Source organism: Camellia sinensis, chromosome 1 (genome assembly GCF_055761805.1).
Source record: "Camellia sinensis isolate YWXY chromosome 1, ASM5576180v1, whole genome shotgun sequence".
NCBI lineage: Eukaryota > Viridiplantae > Streptophyta > Magnoliopsida > Ericales > Theaceae > Camellia > Camellia sinensis.
In genome coordinates, this window is record NC_138961.1 from 93,277,639 (window position 1) to 93,296,949 (window position 19,311).

The following is a 19,311-nucleotide window of genomic DNA, read 5'->3' on the forward strand; positions in this document are numbered from 1 at the left end:
GATACAGGGTGCACAAAACAATGCAATACGAGGTGATTGCACAAAATAGTACGGTGTAAGGTACACAAAATAGTGCGATACAAGGTGAATGCACAAAATAGTGCTATACAAGGTGCACAAAATAGTGCGAATGCACAAAATAGTGCGATACAAGGTGAATGCACAAAATAGTGCAATGTAAGGTGCACAGAATAGTGCGATACAAGGTGAATGCATAAAATAATGAGATGCTAGGTGCACAAAATAGTGCGATACAAGATGAATACACAAAACAATACATTACAAGGTGAATGCACAAAACAGTGCGATGCAAGGTGCACAAAATAGTGCGATACAAGGTGAATGCACAAAACAGTGTGATGCAAGGTGCACAAAATAGTGCAATGCAAGGTACACTGTTTTATGAGCAATACTTAGAGTAGTGCATCATGTACCTTATGAAATGAGTGTAGTGCAACTTGCCACAACTTATTGAAGTGTAACTGAAAAACACCATGGGAGGCAACTCGACGAAACTCTTTTAAGTACAAAACAAAGTGAAGAGCATGAGCAACCAATCATGCAATTCAAATCAACTATAGTGTATGAGTATGTATGCATAATCTAAAGCACATGTATTAATCAAAGGGAAAATGGAAATCCTAAGAGAGTTTTGAAATGGTCAGGGACAACTTTCGAAAGATGAATCATATCATAATCATCATAGGGGTGAGCTTACCCTAACCTAGGGGAAAGTGCCCAACAAATGGCTTTGAGCGAATTGAGAGAAAGGTTGGGTCATGCCCCTTGTTCAATTGACGACCCGATCAGATGTACTAAAAATTGCCCCTAGTGTTCACTAGCCACTGGTTGGGTCAATGCCCTTTGTTTGATGGATGGCCCAATCAGATGTATTGAAAATTGCCCCAAGTGTCCAGTCACTGGCCACCTTTTTTAACATTATGCAGGCACGTGTGGTGGGGATCATCAGATCCTGGAATGGTTGCCAATTGGATCAGACTCATGCTTCTCTTCCGTCCCGGCATGTTGAAAACTTACTCCAGCCCCCTCCAAAGTAGTGACGGATTCCTCATATACACTTCGCAATGATCATGGACTCGATGGCCCTTGTATGGGCACTCTCAACTTATTTATGAATTCCACACATGGACTTGTTTTTGAATTTTGACCATAACACTATGTTGAACTTTGAGCGACAGACACGCTATAGTGACTTGATGAAAAGAAATTTGAGAGACAAACATGTTAGGGTGACTCGATGAAAAGCACTTTTGAGAGACATACACATTTTGGTGACTCAATGAGGAGCGCAGACTGAGACAAAAACCAGGCGCGACACAACAGAACTCACAACTGACCCAAAAGTAGAAAAAGACTCAAGGTAACTGATCATTCATAGTGCCCCTAGTATTACTTATGTTCCCTTTAGAAGTCAATTTCGCAAAGCCTGAGTTTCGATTCCTTTTTGTTGCTCAAGGTAGAGATTCTACTGATAAGTTCAAGTATTGAAACTTTCTCCACTTGTTGATTCAAGCTAGTTCATTCTTACCCAATGCAAGTATGATATGAATATCAGTCGGTGTAGCTCATGGATTGATGCGAAGCTGATGACGTGAATTGGGCAAGGTGATTGGGTTGAGATGAATAGGATGGATATGGTTGAGACCGCACTTTAGGATGAAGTTGCCTACATATCTCAAAAAGGGAATCAGGTCAATGTAGCTCATGGCTGAGGTTCACTCGGGTGTTGACACTCTCCTTTTGTGTTCTAACTTTTACCAAAGTCGTCCTTTCGAGGTTTTCGACCTTGCAAGCTTTATTTATTTGATTTCTCATTTTTCATGCTCTAAGTTTTGCCTAGGTCGCCCTTTTAGGTTTTTGGCCTAGCGAGCCTCTCAAGGATAGCGTTACAACATTTGCGGTGAATTTGATCAATAGTCATCCTTGCCGTAATACTGGACCTGGCTTCACCTTGATTTGAGCTTGGTTCTCCATTCCCTTATGCATGTCTTATTCCTTTCTTTTGCTCCATTTTTAGAGTTGGTTCTTCTCATGGTACTTCCTCGCATTAGCTTTCTTGAATTTAGACAATCCCTTCTTCATGGTTGATTGGATTTCATTCCAATGAATACTCCTGGCTTGATGATTGACTTTTTTTTCTTTTTCCTTTTCCCTTTTTCCTTTTCTTTTCTTTTCTTCTTTTCTCTTTCTTTTGTTTTTTTGTTTTTCTTTTTGGTTTCTTTTATCCATTTCTTTTTGGAAGTAATGAAAACATCAAGGGGAGAAATTCTATGATTATAAGGTCTGAAAGTCGCCTTGTACTTGCAAGTCTAAAAGCTGCCTTGTGCTTGCCAAAATGATCGCCTAACGACAAAGAAAATCCCCAAGACAATGTATAATATTGTAGACACCCCATTTTTGACCGACCTTAGGACTCAGACGTCATTGATTGAGCACTTCCGGAGTTTTGGCTGAGTGGCTTGCCCCCGGGTCTCTTAACTCTTCGTGCTTCGGCTCGGTTTACGAACCAGGCCTTGTTTCTCTTCCCTGAGGGAGGGAGAGGCCTTGCAGACCATCTCTTTGTGGTCGTAGACTACTTTTCATGGTCATAGACCACTTTTCCCGTTTCGAGACTAGTTTCTGATTTTCAGAGACTTCGCCCGCGTGCCTTGTCTCAGGACCGCTTAACGTTCTCCGTTTGGCATGGTTTTTAAACCACACCTTGTTTCCTTGGCCTAGAAGGCCACTGTGGTTTGGGAGACCACTTTTGTGGTAGTAAACCACTTTTGGTGCTTGTCAGGTAGTTTTCGAGGCTCCCGGCTGCGCACTTTGCCTCCCGAACTTTCGTCTTGCATCTGTTTTGGTTTTTTTTGGTACAAACCTTGTTTTCCTTGTTTGGAAGGTGGTACAAGGGTGGGAGACCAGTTTTTTTCCTTAGAGACCACTTTTCTTCCCGCCAGCGAGTTTTCTGATCTGACAACTGGTCTCCTAGGTATTTGAGCCATCTTTTCTAGTCGACCACCCCACCCCTAGCTTGTTTTCAATGTGCTGATCATCTCCCACCACGGCCGACCACTTGTTGTCTTGGGAGACCACAAGTGGTGGTCAGACGACCAGTTGAAGTAGCTGGCCGACCACTTCAAGTGGTCGGCTATTGTTTGCCACCTTTTTGGAGATATTTTCCTCCAGCTAGCACAGCTGGAGGGCACTGAAGCTATCCTCCATACACGTATGGAGTGATTGCCTTGAACCTTAGCTTCTCCAAGAAGCTTTGCTTTTGGTTCTCTATAAGAGAGAATCATCTCCTCCCTCTTTTAGGTTCAGAAAAAAAGGGCTAGAGTGATACATATAGTTTTGTATCTATACTTCTTCATTTTGCTCTTGTTTTGTGTTCAAAAGGGTGATTTTGTCTTACTATAACACACAAACACACACTCAAACACCATCCTTTTGCTACTGAGGTGCTTAGGAGCTGGTTTTCATGTTCTTGGGTTGGTTTGAGCTTGAAAAACCTGCTGGAGTTGCAGCCTTGAAGAAGTTCATCAAGGGTGAGTCATTAACCCTTAAAACCCCCATTTTTACTTAAGCTTTTGAGCCCTTTTACATGCTGTTTTGAGCCTAACTTCCTACTGAAAAAAGTTCTATATTTTGGTTCTTAAGAAGTTTGTTTAAGGTCACTTTTGTGTTTAGGGTTGTTTACCCCCTCTTAGGCCTTGTTTGGCCTTGCTTTTGTGCCTTCTTTGTGAGCTTTGGGATCACCTTGTTTTGGCCTTCTCACCACTAAAATCGAGAGGGATTTCAGTGGTGGGAAGGGTGTTTTGAGGTCCCAAAAAGGAGAGGGGCATCCCCTCTCCTTGTGTCTTCAATACTTGTCTTCAGTAGCCTCATGTTTGAGCATGTGTTTTAAGCTTATGTTGGCCATATCTTAGCTTGTAATTGTAGTTATTTTGTTGTGGCATGCCACTATTTTTGCTTGGTTTTGTCACTCCATGCATGCATAATACACTTGTAGTGTAAATCACACCACTAGCTTTGTATGCTTCATGAAGTAGTATGTCATTCTAGCTTATTTTCTTTCCATTTCAGCATGTTTTTGGTGATGTTTTGCCATGTCATACCTTTGTTAGGGTTTGGTTTGGTCATCCCTTGCATGCTCCATGGACTTGCGGTATAATTCCATGAAATAGCCTAACATGCATCATGTTGTAACATGTCATTCTAGCATGCTTTTGGCTTAACTTCATGAAGCTTTTGTCCATGTTTTAGCATGCTTTAGCTCTGATTTTGGTTGTTTTGGCCATGCATGACTTGCTTTGTATAGCCATGGTTCAATCTAGATTGTTAGCTTTGTGCAGCAAGTCCATTAGCATGCATTACTTGGACTATTCGAATGATTTGGCATCATTTATTATGTGATTTTAGTCGATGTTTCATGGTTATGCACTTGCAGTTATCACTCATTCAATGTGTTGGAGAGTTTCCCCCTTTATGTCTTAACATAAGCCATTGTGTATGCCTTCATGCCTTAGCTTGCGAGCAATCATTTCAAAGTGTTTTTGGGGTTATTATGCCATGATATAACTCTGAGTTTTGTTGGTTAAGTCACCCCATGCTTGGTCTTCATAGGTGTAGTGTTGTCCACCTTGTTTTCCTTGTATGCATCATGACTTATGCCCTTCATGCTAGCTTATTTTGGGTTCTTTCCATGCATGTTTTAGACTTACTTTAAGATGTTCTACGACTGTTTGGGGTTGCCTTGATCACATGTTTCATGTTTTGCATACTTGTAGTACAAGTGCTCTTGCTTGCTTCAAGCTCTGAGCACCATAGCATGCTTCATTTGTGTTGTGTACATGATTTGGCATCATTTAACATGACATTTCAGAGCTTTTAGCATTGCCGTGTTCCCACTTCATTCACTCTTTAAGTGTCTTTGAGTGTTGTGCGTTGTTTCCTAGTTTATGGCTTAGCTTGTATGATTGCATGCCTAGGTCTTTGAGTCCTCATCTCAGCATGTTTAGGTCTTTGTTTTGACCTACTTGAGCTCTGTCCATGCTTAGTTCATGTTTATTTTCCATGTATTGCATGCCTTCTTTGTAGTCCTCTTTATTAGCTTTCATGCTTTAGGACCCTAGCATGCTTTACTTGCATTGTTTAAGTGATTTGGCATCATTTCATGTCTAATTCCAGTGCACTTAGTGTTGTCACACTTGCACATTTGGCAATCTTCAAGCCTTCTTGAGGGTTGTGCTCTTGGGCCTAGTTGGATAGCCAATGCATTGTGCATGCATACCTTGCCTTTTGTCCTTAATTTCATCACCAATGGCCACTAATTTGGGCATGGTTGAGGCCCATCCATTTTGGTTTAAGTCCATTGAGCATTGTGTATGCCATGAGGTCCATCGCATTGTGTATGCTAGCTGTTGTTTGCATTGAGTATGCATGTCTCTAGCATTGATAAGTTGCCCTTGTTGCATTGCATTGTGCATGCATGCATTACATTGTATTTAGAATCTAAAGTTGCTTTGCATTGAGCATTCATGCCATCGAGCATTGAGTATGCTTTGTTAAGTTGCCTTGCATGTTTGCATGCTTCTCCCTTGCATATTGTTCATATGCTTGTTTCATTGCATTGCATGTTTGCATGCTCTAGTTGCATTGTATGTTTGCATGTTTGAGTCACATTGTGTATGCCATGCTTGTGTTGCATTGTGTTTGGAATAGGTGTTCGTCCAAACACGAGAAACGAGGGACGTTTCATACTTAAAGTGATGAAACGTGCCTCAATTCTCGATTGCCGACGCTCTTGATCATACATGATAGTGTTTTAGGCTTTATGTGTTTACTTGTGCATTCATTTCATATTGAATTGTGCAACTTCGCCTCTCGGCCATCATCAATTGAAATGTGCGATTGGTGGCCCGAGGGTCAAGAACAACACTCCCTTGAGTTCATAACATGATAGGGAGGGTGGTTGTGCACACATATCTTGCAAATACATTGCCATGCCCTTTCTTGCTCTCTGCTGCAGTAAATTGTAGTTCAGCAGCAACAACTGGTTGGCCAGCCAGAAAAACTAGCTGGCCGACCACTTTTTCTAGCTTTCAACAAAGATAGGTGGTCGGCCATGGCTGCAGACACCAACAACTGGTCGGCCACCCTTCCACAAGTCCCCAAGGTAGAGTTTCAGCTTTCTGGAGCTTGGTGCAATGTTCTGAGAACAATTGAGAACAGAGGCAAATCGGGGCATTGCATTGGATTTTAGAACGAGGCGACCGGGCATGCATGCATTCTCTTCCTTCTCAAGGTTTCTGTTTTACTGCTTTCCTTAGTTGCCATGCTTAGATAGCTAGCTTATGCTTTGCTTTGTACCTTTAATAGTTAATACGTTAGCTATTTCAATTGTTTTGTAATAATTAGTTAACTAGGATTAGTTAATTAATTATGTTGTAATAATTAGTTTAATTGGCTTAGATTAGCTAGTTAGCTTCTTATTCGGCCCCCCCGTCAAGAGGGCGTATTGTTGTAATACGCGTGCGTGTGTGTGATGCATATCTCCCAACCTCCATTTCCTTCTCTCTTTTACTTAACCGCTTACGATGGTTAGTTCTAGGGCATATTTTGTTTAGCATACCTTATGTTTGCATGCGTGCATCCATTCACCTGTATTGCATGCACCGGGCTCGGCGCATCATACTAACTGTATTGTATTTCAATTCCAATTTGAATACATGTATCAAGTTGCATTTCATATGCCATCTTAGAATAGTCGAGCCTATTTTCGTTGCATTTTTGCATGTGTTTCATTAGCCATCTTAACATGAACTAGGAGTACACTGTAAGTGTTTACGCTTTAGCATATTGCACGTGTGTTATCAATTTCCATGAAAGCATGCTTGCCATGAGGCTAATTGCTTATTAGATATAACTGCCTGAATGCCTGTGGGTGAAGGTTAGATTACTTGAATTGGAATAATTCATTGAAGTCCTCGATTTAGCCTACTTGCGAGTAGCAAACTTCAAACCATTTCCAAACAAATAGATATGCAATGTTTTGTTCCAAATTAGGCGATCTAGTCTATACTTATATGCCATGCGCATCACATTGTAATTCTAGCTAATTAACCAGAATAAGAACGCATGTGTTTTCAAAAACAAAATATCATATTTAGTACAAGCCGATCTTTGATCGGGCGAGCGGGGGTGCTCATTACATGACCTTCCCCTCTCGTACCCAAGTTCTCAAGCCGAGGCAACTTTGGTGATGACGGACACGTGGCCTTAGGTACGAGTCAGGGTTTCCTAAATTCTCCCAAAATAAAATATTTAGGTGGCGACTCTGTATCTGGCAAAGCAGTCCATGTTTGGCACTTCTTTCTAAAAATCAGTTTTTCAAAACGATTTTTTGGATTTGGACTCTATGGTGATTTATCGGTCTTACATCGCACATTGTGAGATTAGATTCAGAACCGTAACTTTGAGACCGAACTGCAGTACCTCAGAGAAAAAAGTGAGATTCGCGCCGCCTCGTCGTGCGCACCGATATCAGGGAGTTCCCGGGAGTGCGTCTACAGTTTCTGGCGACTTTGCTGGGGACTTTAGAGAACTTGACTTGAACTCATGATATCTTGTTTTGTTTACACTGATGTGTCTCTTTGCATTGCATTTGCATTGGTGCGCCTAAGTCACCGTGTTCGTCATCTGCTATTCCTGAACGGTTAGCCTGAGGCTGTATGCCATAAGGTTGGCCAGTTACAAGCTCTACCACGATGGGAACACAAACCCCGGTTATTACTGGGGCACCCTTTTTGACCATTCGACCTAGTGCATGTCAGAATCCATAGTGACTATTCCAAACTAGGACAGGTTGCTTACCCGGTTGTAGGTTGTTTGAAACCGCTGTGTGCATAGTGAAACCCTAGCCCTTGACAAAATAGGACAGGGAAACCCTACCCCAACATAGGGGTGTTTTGGCTCTCATTTACTTGTTATGTGCTTTTAGAGTGTGCCTCTACAGGGAATGCACGTATCAGTTTGCAAGTCTGGATATCAGGCCTGAGGGCATCAGTGTTTGGGAATCAGTTTCATCAAAGGATATCAAATTTGGGGCAGCCATTTGGGCACAGTAAACAGCATTTGAGAACAGTGTGTTTATAAATACTGACTGTGTGTTGTCTGGCCAATTGTGTGTCGTCTTTAATTTATCTAGTTCATAACATAGCACACTGCACGTTCAGGTTGTTTGTTTAGTTATTATGCTTTATTTATCTTTTTGCAAGGTAGTTTAGCACAATTACATCTAACCAAGTAGATATTCCCTGAGCACTCTGGGTTAGAGGTCGAAGACTTAATCAATCCAGGGATCTGATAGACAGACAAGCGGTGTTTCTTTCTTTACCCCCGGTTGCTAGGCAGAGGTCAAGAAGGCGCAGTGTATCAGTACAAAGGTTGTCAGATCAGCGGTCCTTAAACAATCAGGCTGAGGTCTCAGTTTCTACTGCAGAGTCAGATATACCGGTTGTTCAGTTAGATCAAGACAATATGGCAGGCTTGGAAGAGATGATGCGTCAGCTCCAGGAAAGTATGAAAACCATGCAGCAGGATGTCGCCCACCAGGCAGAAGTGGTTGCGCATCAAGCAAAAGCAGTAACTCAACAGGCAGAGTTAATTGCCAGACTACAGTGGCAAACTGGAGCATCTACTTTGCACACACCTCCTCCCCCATCAAGAGTTCCAATACTCGGGGAGTCACCAAATGTCCAGGAAAATACAGACATTCCAACGGGCCAGCTCTGCCCCCAATCCTACCCCAGCTATCTAAAGTGCCTACCAACTTAGTGGATTCACCGTTTGAGTTCGAAGTGGATCCAACGGTGTTAAAAGTAAGCAAGCTAGAAAAGCTTTTCAAGAAGTCTCAAGGTGTGAAATCCATTCCGGATATAGAGGATGGATATACCGACTCGGCTGTGACGCTGCCAGACCAGTTTAAAATGCCACACATCGACCGTTTTGATAGGTCTGGAGATCCTATGGTGCACCTGCGACTGTTTTCAGACATCCTAAGGCCAATGGACCTTTCCAGATTATAGAAGCTTTCTCTGTTTGGCCGGACCCTGTCGGGTGTAGCGGCCATTTGGTATGCCAAATTAGAGGACTCCGTTAAGAATAGTTGGGAGGAGATGGTTGAGGCCTTCATAGCTCAATATTCCTACAATACACAGATCGAGGTCACAACTCATGATCACGAGACGACTAGGCAAGAACCGAAGGAGAGCTTCTCCGATTTCGTGACCCGTTGGAGGGCTAAAGCCTCAATGATGACCATCAGGCTTATTGACAAAGATCAGATTCGGATGGTTGTGCACAACCTCCAGCCTAAGCTCATGCAAAAGATGATCGTTCTCCCCCTCCCCACCTTTGCAGACCTACACGAGATTGGGGTGTAGATCGAGGACGCAATGAAACAAGGTCTGATTGACTATGAAAAAGAGCAGCCCAGGAGGGCATTCAACCGCAGTACGAATGTAGGCACAAGCAGTGCAGCAGCTGCCAGATCTTCAGATGTAGGAATGGTCACCACCACCACTCCAAAAACCCTTGCAGCTACACCCTTTACCGGTATGTCCGGAAGTAGCTCGCAAACAACCAGATATGCGCCCAGAGGCCAAAGAACCTTCACTCCACTATACATGCCCTTGTCCAAGGCTTTAGGGGTTTTGATCAAGAAAGGGCACTTGAAGCCCCTAGAGCCGCGGCCCTTACCAAAAAAACTTCCCCCTACCCATAACCCGGCGAAGTATTGCGCCTATCACCAACAGCATGGTCACGAAACCGACCAGTGCTTTCGATTACGTCTCGAGATTCAAGATCTCATAGACAACATGGTGATTATGCCCTCGGAGAAGCCGAACGTTACAACCAACCCTCTCCCACCACATAACTGTAACAAGCCCGCGGAGGGACCCTCGCTACAGCTCGGACTCTCGATTTGTGTCACGGTTCTTAATCTGAACCAAAGAGTCCAAATCTGGCAAATCGTTTTGAGAAAAACAGATTTTTCGAAAAGTAGTGCCAAACATGGACTGCTTTGCCAGATACAGAGTCGCCACCTAAATATTTTAAAATGGGGAAATTTAGGAAACCCTGACTCGGTGCCGAAGGCCACACGTCCGTCATCACCAGAGTTGTCTCGGCTCGGGAGCTTGGGTACGATCGGGGAAGGTCAGCTATGAGCACCCCCTTTCGCCCGGTCCGAAGACCGGCCTCTACTAACCGTGATATCCGTTTTTGAAAACTTTATGTGTTCTTAAACCAATTGTTAGCCTAGAATTACTATGTTGTGCGCGCAGCAAACAAGTATAGACTAGATTGCCTAATTTGGAAAGAAACATTGCATATCCGTTCGTTTTGGAAATGCTTTAAATTTTGCTACTCGCAAGTAGGCTAAAATACGGATTTCAATGAGTTTTTCCAACTCAAACAATCCAACCTCCACCCACAGGCATTCAAACAGTTTAACACATAAGCATTTAGCCGCATGGCAAGCATACTGTCATGTTAACATTCACACGCATGCGAGATGCTAAAGCATAAATACTTACATCGTACTCCGTGCCAAAACAGTAAACTAGTTAGCAAACATGCATGATCCTAGTTCATGTTAAAAATGGCTAATGCAACACATGCAAAGATGCAATCTAAACAGGCTCGGTTATCCTAAAGATGGCATGTGAAATGCTGCAACTAACAAGTACTCAACTTGGGATTGAAATACAAGTGCAGTTAGCATGATGTGCCGAGCCTGGTGCATGTAAGACAAAGGTATGGATGCACGCATGCTATCATACTGTTATGCTAATTTAAATATGCCCTAGTCTACCACCATAGGCAGGTAAATAAAAGGGAGAAAGAAGTGGGGGTTGGAAGACATACACACACGCACCCACACTTATTACAAATACGCCCTCACTCGGAGGGACCGAATAAATATTACAGTCCGAATAAATAACTAACTACTTAATTAATTATTACAGAATTCCTATTTAATCAATAAATTAAATGTAAATGGAAAGTGGCCACAGCCCGCCTTGGAATGCGTGAATGATGCATGCTTGACCCATCTCGCCCGAAAAGCCCGTGCCATAACACTGCCACCTCTGTTTACACTGCCCTGTCTTTCTGAAAATTGCCAAAACTCCAGAACAGGTTCCTTGTATGCTGCAGAGCACCACCGGCTGGACAGAATTCCCACCGGCAATCCAGGATTTCCGTCGGCATTGTTTGGGTTTATCGGCCATTAAAATATTGTCGGCCGGCACTGAATTCTGCCGGTCGGCAGAAACTTCCTGCAGAAGACAGTTTTGACAGCAACAGAGAATAGACAGCATATGGCATAGGATTTCAGGCACATGTATGCATGGACACACTCCCTATCATGTAATGGACTCAAGGGAACATGGCCCTCAACCCTCGGGCCACCAATCACGCATTTTGATGCATGATGGCCAAAGAGTCAAGTATGCATTTCAATGTCAAATGCAATGCACACAAAACATACAAGGGACCCAACCTCAATCATGGTTGGTCAAGAGGCGAGGCAATGCACAACAATGCACATGCGACCTAAGCATACAAGCAAACATACAAACATGCAATATAACTACATGACACACACAATGCTAACAACATAACATGCACAACGTATTGAAACATGGCATACACAATGCAAGATGGACTTACACCAATGTGAGTGGACCTCAGCCGCACCCACATCAGTGGCCATAAGATGAAAATGAAGTGCCTCGAAATGCGTACACACGGCCACGCAAACCGAGGCAATGGCATATGCAATGCAATGGCTAAAATGGCTTATAGAATGCAACATGGACTTATACTAACATGAGAGAGCCTCAGCCACACTCACATGAGAGGCCGATGGATGAAAATGAAGTGCCTCGAAATGCGTGCACACGGGCTCGCAAACCGAGGCAATGGCATGTGTCTCGAAATACGTGCACGCGGGCACGCAAACCGAGGTGATGATATGTGTCTCGAAATACGTGCATGCGGGCACGCAAACCGAGGCGATGATATGTGCCTCGAAATACGTGCACTCGGGCACGCAAACCGAGGCGATGGCAGAATGCAATGAAATGACATGAAAATGACAAATGGGCTTACACCAACATGAGTGAGCCTCAGCCACACTCACATAGGATGCCGTCGGATAAAAAATGGAGTGCCTCGAAATGCGTGCACACGGGCACGCAAACCGAGGCGATGGTAAAATGCAATGAAATGACATGGAAATGACAAATGGGCTTACACCAACATGAGTGAGCCTCAGCCACACTCACATAGGATGCCGTCGGATAAAAAAATGGAGTGCCTCGAAATGCGTGCACACGGGCACGTAAACCGAGGCGATGGCAGAATGCAATGCAACATGGCAAAAATGATATGCAAGCATACTAATGGAATTTCAGCATTAAAATATGGGGGAAAACAGTCCCGAAATGAAGCGAAATGACATGAAATGCAAGGAAATGTCCCGAAATGCGAATTTAGGCACCCGAAATGGCCTATAGCTATGCTAAACATGCACAATATGGACATGCAATGCAAAGACAGAAGCTATACAGTCCCAAAAGATGCACTTTCACAGTTATAAACATGGCCAAACAGCAAGCATAGGTATGGCAAAAATAGCATGCAAGAATAGAGGCCAAAAGAGGGGTAATGAAGCAAGTGATATAAGCAAAACTCAAACTGAAAAATTTCCTTCTACAACACTGAAGATGGACCAAAAATATGAACATTTAAAGTATATGGCAGCCTCAAAATCAGTATAAAAATATGCTAAAAATGTGATGCAAAACAAGGCTCAAAAGATGCTATAACATGAAGTATACAAAATAATCACCAAACAGAAAAAAAGTGTTAATGAAACATGAATTATAGGCCAAAATAAGGCCACTTTCAGTTCGGACCAAGGTCCAAAAACAGAAGCAAATGGGGCTGCCAATTTATGCAAAAATGGGGCCAAATAAGGGACATAACTACAAGTGACACATGGAAGCACCAAACAATGTTGAGCCCTTCTCCAATGTTGAAGAGGGGCTCAAAATAAGCCTATTCACAGTTTATAACATGCTCCAAAACAGATTACACATGGGCCAAAAATACTATGCAAAAATGATGGCATACAAAGGTGTAAAGAGGCAAGTGCCAAATGGAGGTATCAAACAGGGTAGGACCCTTAATGAAAGATGAAATACAGCTCAAAAAAATGCTACTTTCAGTTTTGGCCGGAGCTCAAATATACAAGCAACTATGGCTTAGATATGATGCAAGAATAGGCTAGAAAAGGGAAGAAAAGGACTCACCTTTGTAGACCAATGAGCTAGCACCTCTTGGTTGAAGTTTGGGTGCTCCTAGCCTCTGCAAATGACCTCCAATGTGCTGGAATGAAGTGTAGGGGTGTGGTGCTATGGATCGGTGAAGAAATGGCCAAGGATAATGAACTTTGGAGCTTGGAAGAGAGGGTTGAATGTATGGATATAGGTTTGTATGTATAATGGTGCCTCAGCTGGTTTTTTCTTCTAACCTAGTATAAGGAAGAAGAGGGCTTCCTTTATAGAGCCAAGGGAGTAAGACTTCTCTTAGAAGCTTCAAAACCAAGAGCCAAGATCCTCCATACACGTGTATGGAGGATCCAGTCTGTGCCCTCCAGCTGGCACAGCTGGAATCCACTCAATCTGCAGAATGCTCCGGAAGGTCGTCGGCTAGCAAAAAACGCCGGTCGGCTACTTTAAATTGCCGGTCGGCACAATAAATTACCGGTTGGATAAATATAGTGCCGATGGGTGGCCGGTGAGGTCAAAAAAGTGCCGGTTGGTGTTCAAATTGAAGCCCCGGAAGTTAGCTTTCCAATGGCACAAACCTTGCATTAAAAGTCCTTCTGTACAAAAAGTTATGCCCTTTTTCGTGAAGCCGCGCAGATTCGATCCAACCAGGATGATGCCCGACTTCAACTGATCATATCTCCCCCACCCGGACTTGGCTCTAGGAGATTCTTGAGTGCAAAATGAAGCCCCGGAAGTAAGATTTCCGACGGTGGTAGCCCCATAGCTAAACTCCAAGTGTACAGACAGATAAGCCCGATTCAGCGAGGGCTGCTCGACTCGTTTCTATCCGGATTCATGCTGAACTTCTCCCAAGCTAGTTTTCTCCTCTCCTTTCCTCTTTTCTTCAACTCCAAAACCCTAAACAAAGTGTTTTGAAAGATTTGCCTCTCTTCTAGCCGAAGAAACTGATTCTTTGCCCTGTACATCTCTCAACACCGAGCAAACCATCAGTAGTGCCCAAGTCTTAAGGGCGGTCAAAAATGGGGTGTCTACAATAACCAAGCTCCACCTCTCAAACGCATCAACCTTATCCGAACCTCGGTCATCCCATATGACCTGAGCATATATATTGCGTCTTCCCACCTACCCAAGCCGAAGGTATTCATTCCTGATAGCACTGACTTGTGCATGTTGGACATTTCCCAAACCCAACCAGAACCGGTGGTGGTGACTACCGAAGATAGAGCAGGGATCACTTTGGGAACAGAGAAGAATGAGGATTTAGAGCCTAAGGGATCTGTGAGTTTGGAGTACAACCCGAGCGGTTATATCACACCAACGAATCAGCCTAAGCTAAGGGTAGAATTGCCAGTGGGGGCAGAGATCTGTGTAGCTCAAGAGGATGGACCTAATCAAGGGCTAGATGACCTGGCGAAACTAGAAGAGGACATTACAAATCTATAATTCTTTGAAGAACAGGATTCAGGAGACGTGACTGTCAACTGGTTCGATCTGGAAGGGTTAGTGGAAGCTACCGGATGGCTGAGTGACGAGCCGAACGTTTTTTAGGTATATCAGTCAGAGCAAGGACCGTTAGAAACGGGGACATCAACAGTGGCCGAAATGGCCGGGGATCAGAATGGACTGCCGGAGAGCACTAGTGACAAGAATTTTGCTCAGGATCAGAACAGTTTGATTAGGAAAAATGCTGAGCAGCAGGCTGCACTGAAACAGTTTGAGCAGGAAAAAATCGAAGATCTGGAGAGGGCTAGAAAGGCCAAAGCCCCTGTGGGGACAGAATGTGTTGTGGGCATGGGAATGGAATGTGTTGTGCGTATAGGAATAGTTGTGACAAAATCGGATAGCTGCTTGTCGACGGCCGATGGCATGTGGTGGGAAGATGATGACCTATGTCTTGCTCACACAGACGAAGATTGGGGGAACAACCAACCGGATGATACATGGTATATTGGAGAGGTGGACCACATGACCAGGAGTGGGCGGTATTTCATGCCCCCACACCTAGATCAATCAGAGGCGTCCGAAAAGGACAGGGAGGCGGGGAACCAGAAAGAAAAGTTACTCGAAGAGGAAGCTGTGTTGAAACAGCTTAAGAAGATACAAGCAGACATATCCATTTGGGGACTGCTTATGGCTTCAAGAGTACAAAGACAGGTTGTCTTCTCTGCAATGGACAGGGCTAAACTTTCGATCGATACCACGCCTGAGCAGCTGGTAGGATTGGTTTTTTCGGGAGGAGCTTCCTTGACATTGACCTTTACTGATAAGCAATTGTCGCCTGAGGGCTCAAACCATAACAAAACACTCTACATCTTTGTGGAGTGTAGGGACAAATGGATACCAGCAGTTCTTGTTGATAAGGGCTCCGCCATCAACGTATGTCCGTCAAGGACGGCATATGCAATTGGGTTGAAGCCCGTGGACTTCTTACCCACTGCCCAGGTGATTCAGGCATATGACAATACTAGCAGAGAAGTGATGGGGACTGTGCTGATTCAGACTCAGGTTGGTCCAGCACAACATGATGTTGACTTTCATGTCTTGGACTTTCCCACGACCTTCAATCTACTCCTAGGGCGGCCGTGGCTACACCAGGTAAATGGGGTCTCTTCCATCCTGCATCAGATGCTGAAGTACCCCCATGGGAAGGGGGTGGCTATAGTTTTGGGGAATTCTTCAATCCATCCACTTCCAGAGGTGTCTACGCCGGTTCTGGAGATCGAACATGGCGCGAAGGATGTGTTCTTATCAGGATTTACCCTAGCCGAGGCTCAGGTTGTACAGAACATATTGGCCATTGACGAGGGGTTATTTGTTAGTGCACAGTCTGTGTACCTCATGAACAAACTCCAGCAAATCCCCAGGATGGGATTAGGGAAAAGTGGTCGGAAAGGCGTTGCAGCATCGGCCGAAGTGCCGCATAACCCGCATACCTTTGGTTTAGGTTATTTGCCTACCAAAGAGAACTGGGTGAGGAAAGGCAAGGAGATGGCCGGAAGGGCCAAAGCAAAGTGTGCCGGGAGGCCTTATGAGTTGGTGCATCGGCCTATCCAGGGTAACCTAAATGGACGCTTTGTCCGAGAGGGGGAGGACTTTCCGTTCTGTGGCTTCCCAGAGCCATGGTTAAACGAAGAGAGGAGGCATTTGCTGGGGTTTGAGATATTCTTTGACTTGCACTTGTTTGGGGATGATGTTGCTGAGGAGCCGACAGACCCACCAGCTGAGGTTGAGCAGTGTAGGGAGGAGGATTATGAGAGAACAGAGATTAAAATTGGGGTAGCACTGTCATGTCTACTTTCAGATCCTCTGATCGTACATGAGTGCTTGGGGGATAACTTCTCGGTGTCCATGATCGGGAATGAAACGGCCGCGAGCCCATCTTCAAACATTCTGGATGCATCCATCACACCCTCTCTCATCTGGCAATACGAGGAAGGATTCTTATCGAGCGGCACCGGGTCAGGTAGTGAGCCAGAATCTGATTCTACTGAGCCCGTAGAGTGGGAATCAGGTTCCAGCTCGTTTGAGTCTGGTATTCTTGGGGGTGATAACCCAGATGCCACAATCATGTCTTGGTCATCTTTTTCTTTTTCTTTTTAGTCTGTTGTAACAGAGGAACCAGGCGACTTGGAAGTACTTAATGAGAATTGTGCGGCTGTGGCCTTCGAATACTTTTTTGTGCCCTTAATTTATTGCATTAATCAGGATTTTCAAAATTTTGATGACAACGACGAGGAAGAAATTCCTCCGGTTTTGCAATATTTGCTTGATCAAGAGCAGGAGAGGTTTGTAAAACCCCTGGTTGATGAAATCACCCAAATTAATGTTGGTACTGAGAAGGACTCGCGACTGGTCCAAATTGGGTCCACGTTGTCTTTGGAGGAGCGCGAGCACTTAATCGCTTTGTTAAAAGATTTCAAAGATGTTTTCGCGTGGTCCTACGAAGACATGCCTGGAATCGATCCTGAGATTGTACAGCACCGGATCCCTCTTGACCAGAGGCCCGACCTGTTAAACAGACGCTCAGAAGGATCCGCCCAGACTGGGCTCTCAAGATCAAAGAAGAGGTCACCAAGCAAATTGACGCAGGGTTCCTTTTGGTGTCCAAATACCTAACTTCGTTGGACAATATAGTTCCGGTGCCGAAGATGGACGGCAAAATTCAGGTATGTGTGGACTTCAGGGATTTGAATAAATCCAGTCCGAAGGATGACTTTCCTCTGCCGCATATTGATGAGTTAGTGGACTTCACTGCGGGGCATGCGTTGCTTTCGTTCATGGATGGATTTTCAGGTTACAATCAGATATTGATGGCACCCAAAGACCGGGAGAAGACCGCTTTCACCACCCCATGGGGAACCTATTGTTATAGGGTAATGCCGTTTGGGTTGAAAAATGCTGGGACTATGTATCAACGGGCTGCGACCACAATATTGCATGACATGATCCATAAAGAGGTGGAGGTGTACGTGGACGACATGATTGTCAAGTCCAAAGAAAGAGAGGGCCACTACACCGCCTTGCAGAAATTCTTCCAACGGATCAGGGAGTATCGGTTGCGGTTGAATCCTCAGAAATGCACATTCGGTGTTACAGCAGGGAAAATGCTAGGGTTCTTGATCATACAAAGGGGCATCGAAGTCGATCCTTCCAAAATCAAGGCCATCTTAGAAATGCCACCACCGAGGACTGAAAAGGAGGTGCGAGGTTTTCTGGGTAAAGTGCAATTCATAAGACAGTTTATTTCTAAATTAACCTTGACTTGTGAGCTACTCTTTGGTCTCCTGAAGAAAGGAACGAAGTTCCAATGGGACGGTCGATGCCAAACTACTTTCGATCAGATCAAGCAATATCTACAGAACCCACATGTGTTGTCACCACCTGAGCTGGGGAAACCGTTGATTCTGTATCTTTCAGTGATTGAAACTACGATGGGCTGCATGCTTGCACAAGAGTCTGAGGACAAGGTAGAGAAGACTATCTACTACCTGAGCAAGAAAATGCTGGAGTACGAGACCTGCTACACTCCGCTGGAGAAGGCTTGTTTGGCTTTGGTATGGGCTACTAGGAAGCTGCGGTACTACTTGTTAGCTCACTCCGTAACACTGGTTTCAAGATTGGATCCCATCAAATACCTCTTCGAGAAACCAGCACTTACGGGTAGGCTAGCTCGCTAGTTGCTTCTGCTTTTCGAATTCGATCTGAAGTACTTGACGCGCAAGTCAGTAAAAGGGAGAGCAGTAGCAGAGTTCTTAGCCGATCACCCAGTTGAAGGGGATGAAGCAGTTGAGTACCTATTCCCAGATGAGGCCATTTTGCATGTCGAAGATGAAACTTGGACGGAGCATCAAACCAATACGAGTATGGGATAGGAGTGTTGCTGATAGCACCCGACAATTCCCATATACCTTTAACATTCAAACTCTGGTTCAAAGTATTGAACAATGAGGCAGAATATGAGGCATGTATTGCCAGTTTAGAAGCCGCCCTAGAACTAGGGGCAAAACGGTTGGACGTCATCGGGGACTCGAACCTTGTTGTATCTCAAGCTAAAGGAGATTGAAAAGTCAAAGAGGAAAAGAAGAGAATTTATCACCAGACCTTGGACGGGTTAATCCCTCGGTTTGAGAATTTGAACTTCGCTCATCTGTTAAGAGAAAACAACAGGTTTGTAGATTCACTAGCAACTCCATCTTCCATGATAGACATCCCTTTCGGAATCCGGATGCGTCCGATCATCATCGAACAGAAATTTGTGCCGGCCTACGAGCTGCTTGCCACCATAGATGAAGTACAAGATGAGAATCCCTGGTATTACGACGTCTGGAACTTCTTGGAGAAGGAAGTGTATCCACCAGGGGTAAATGCCAAAGATAAGAGGGCAATTCGAAGAATGGCTACTCAGTTCATCGTCTGTGGAGGTAAACTATATAAGAGAGGTCAT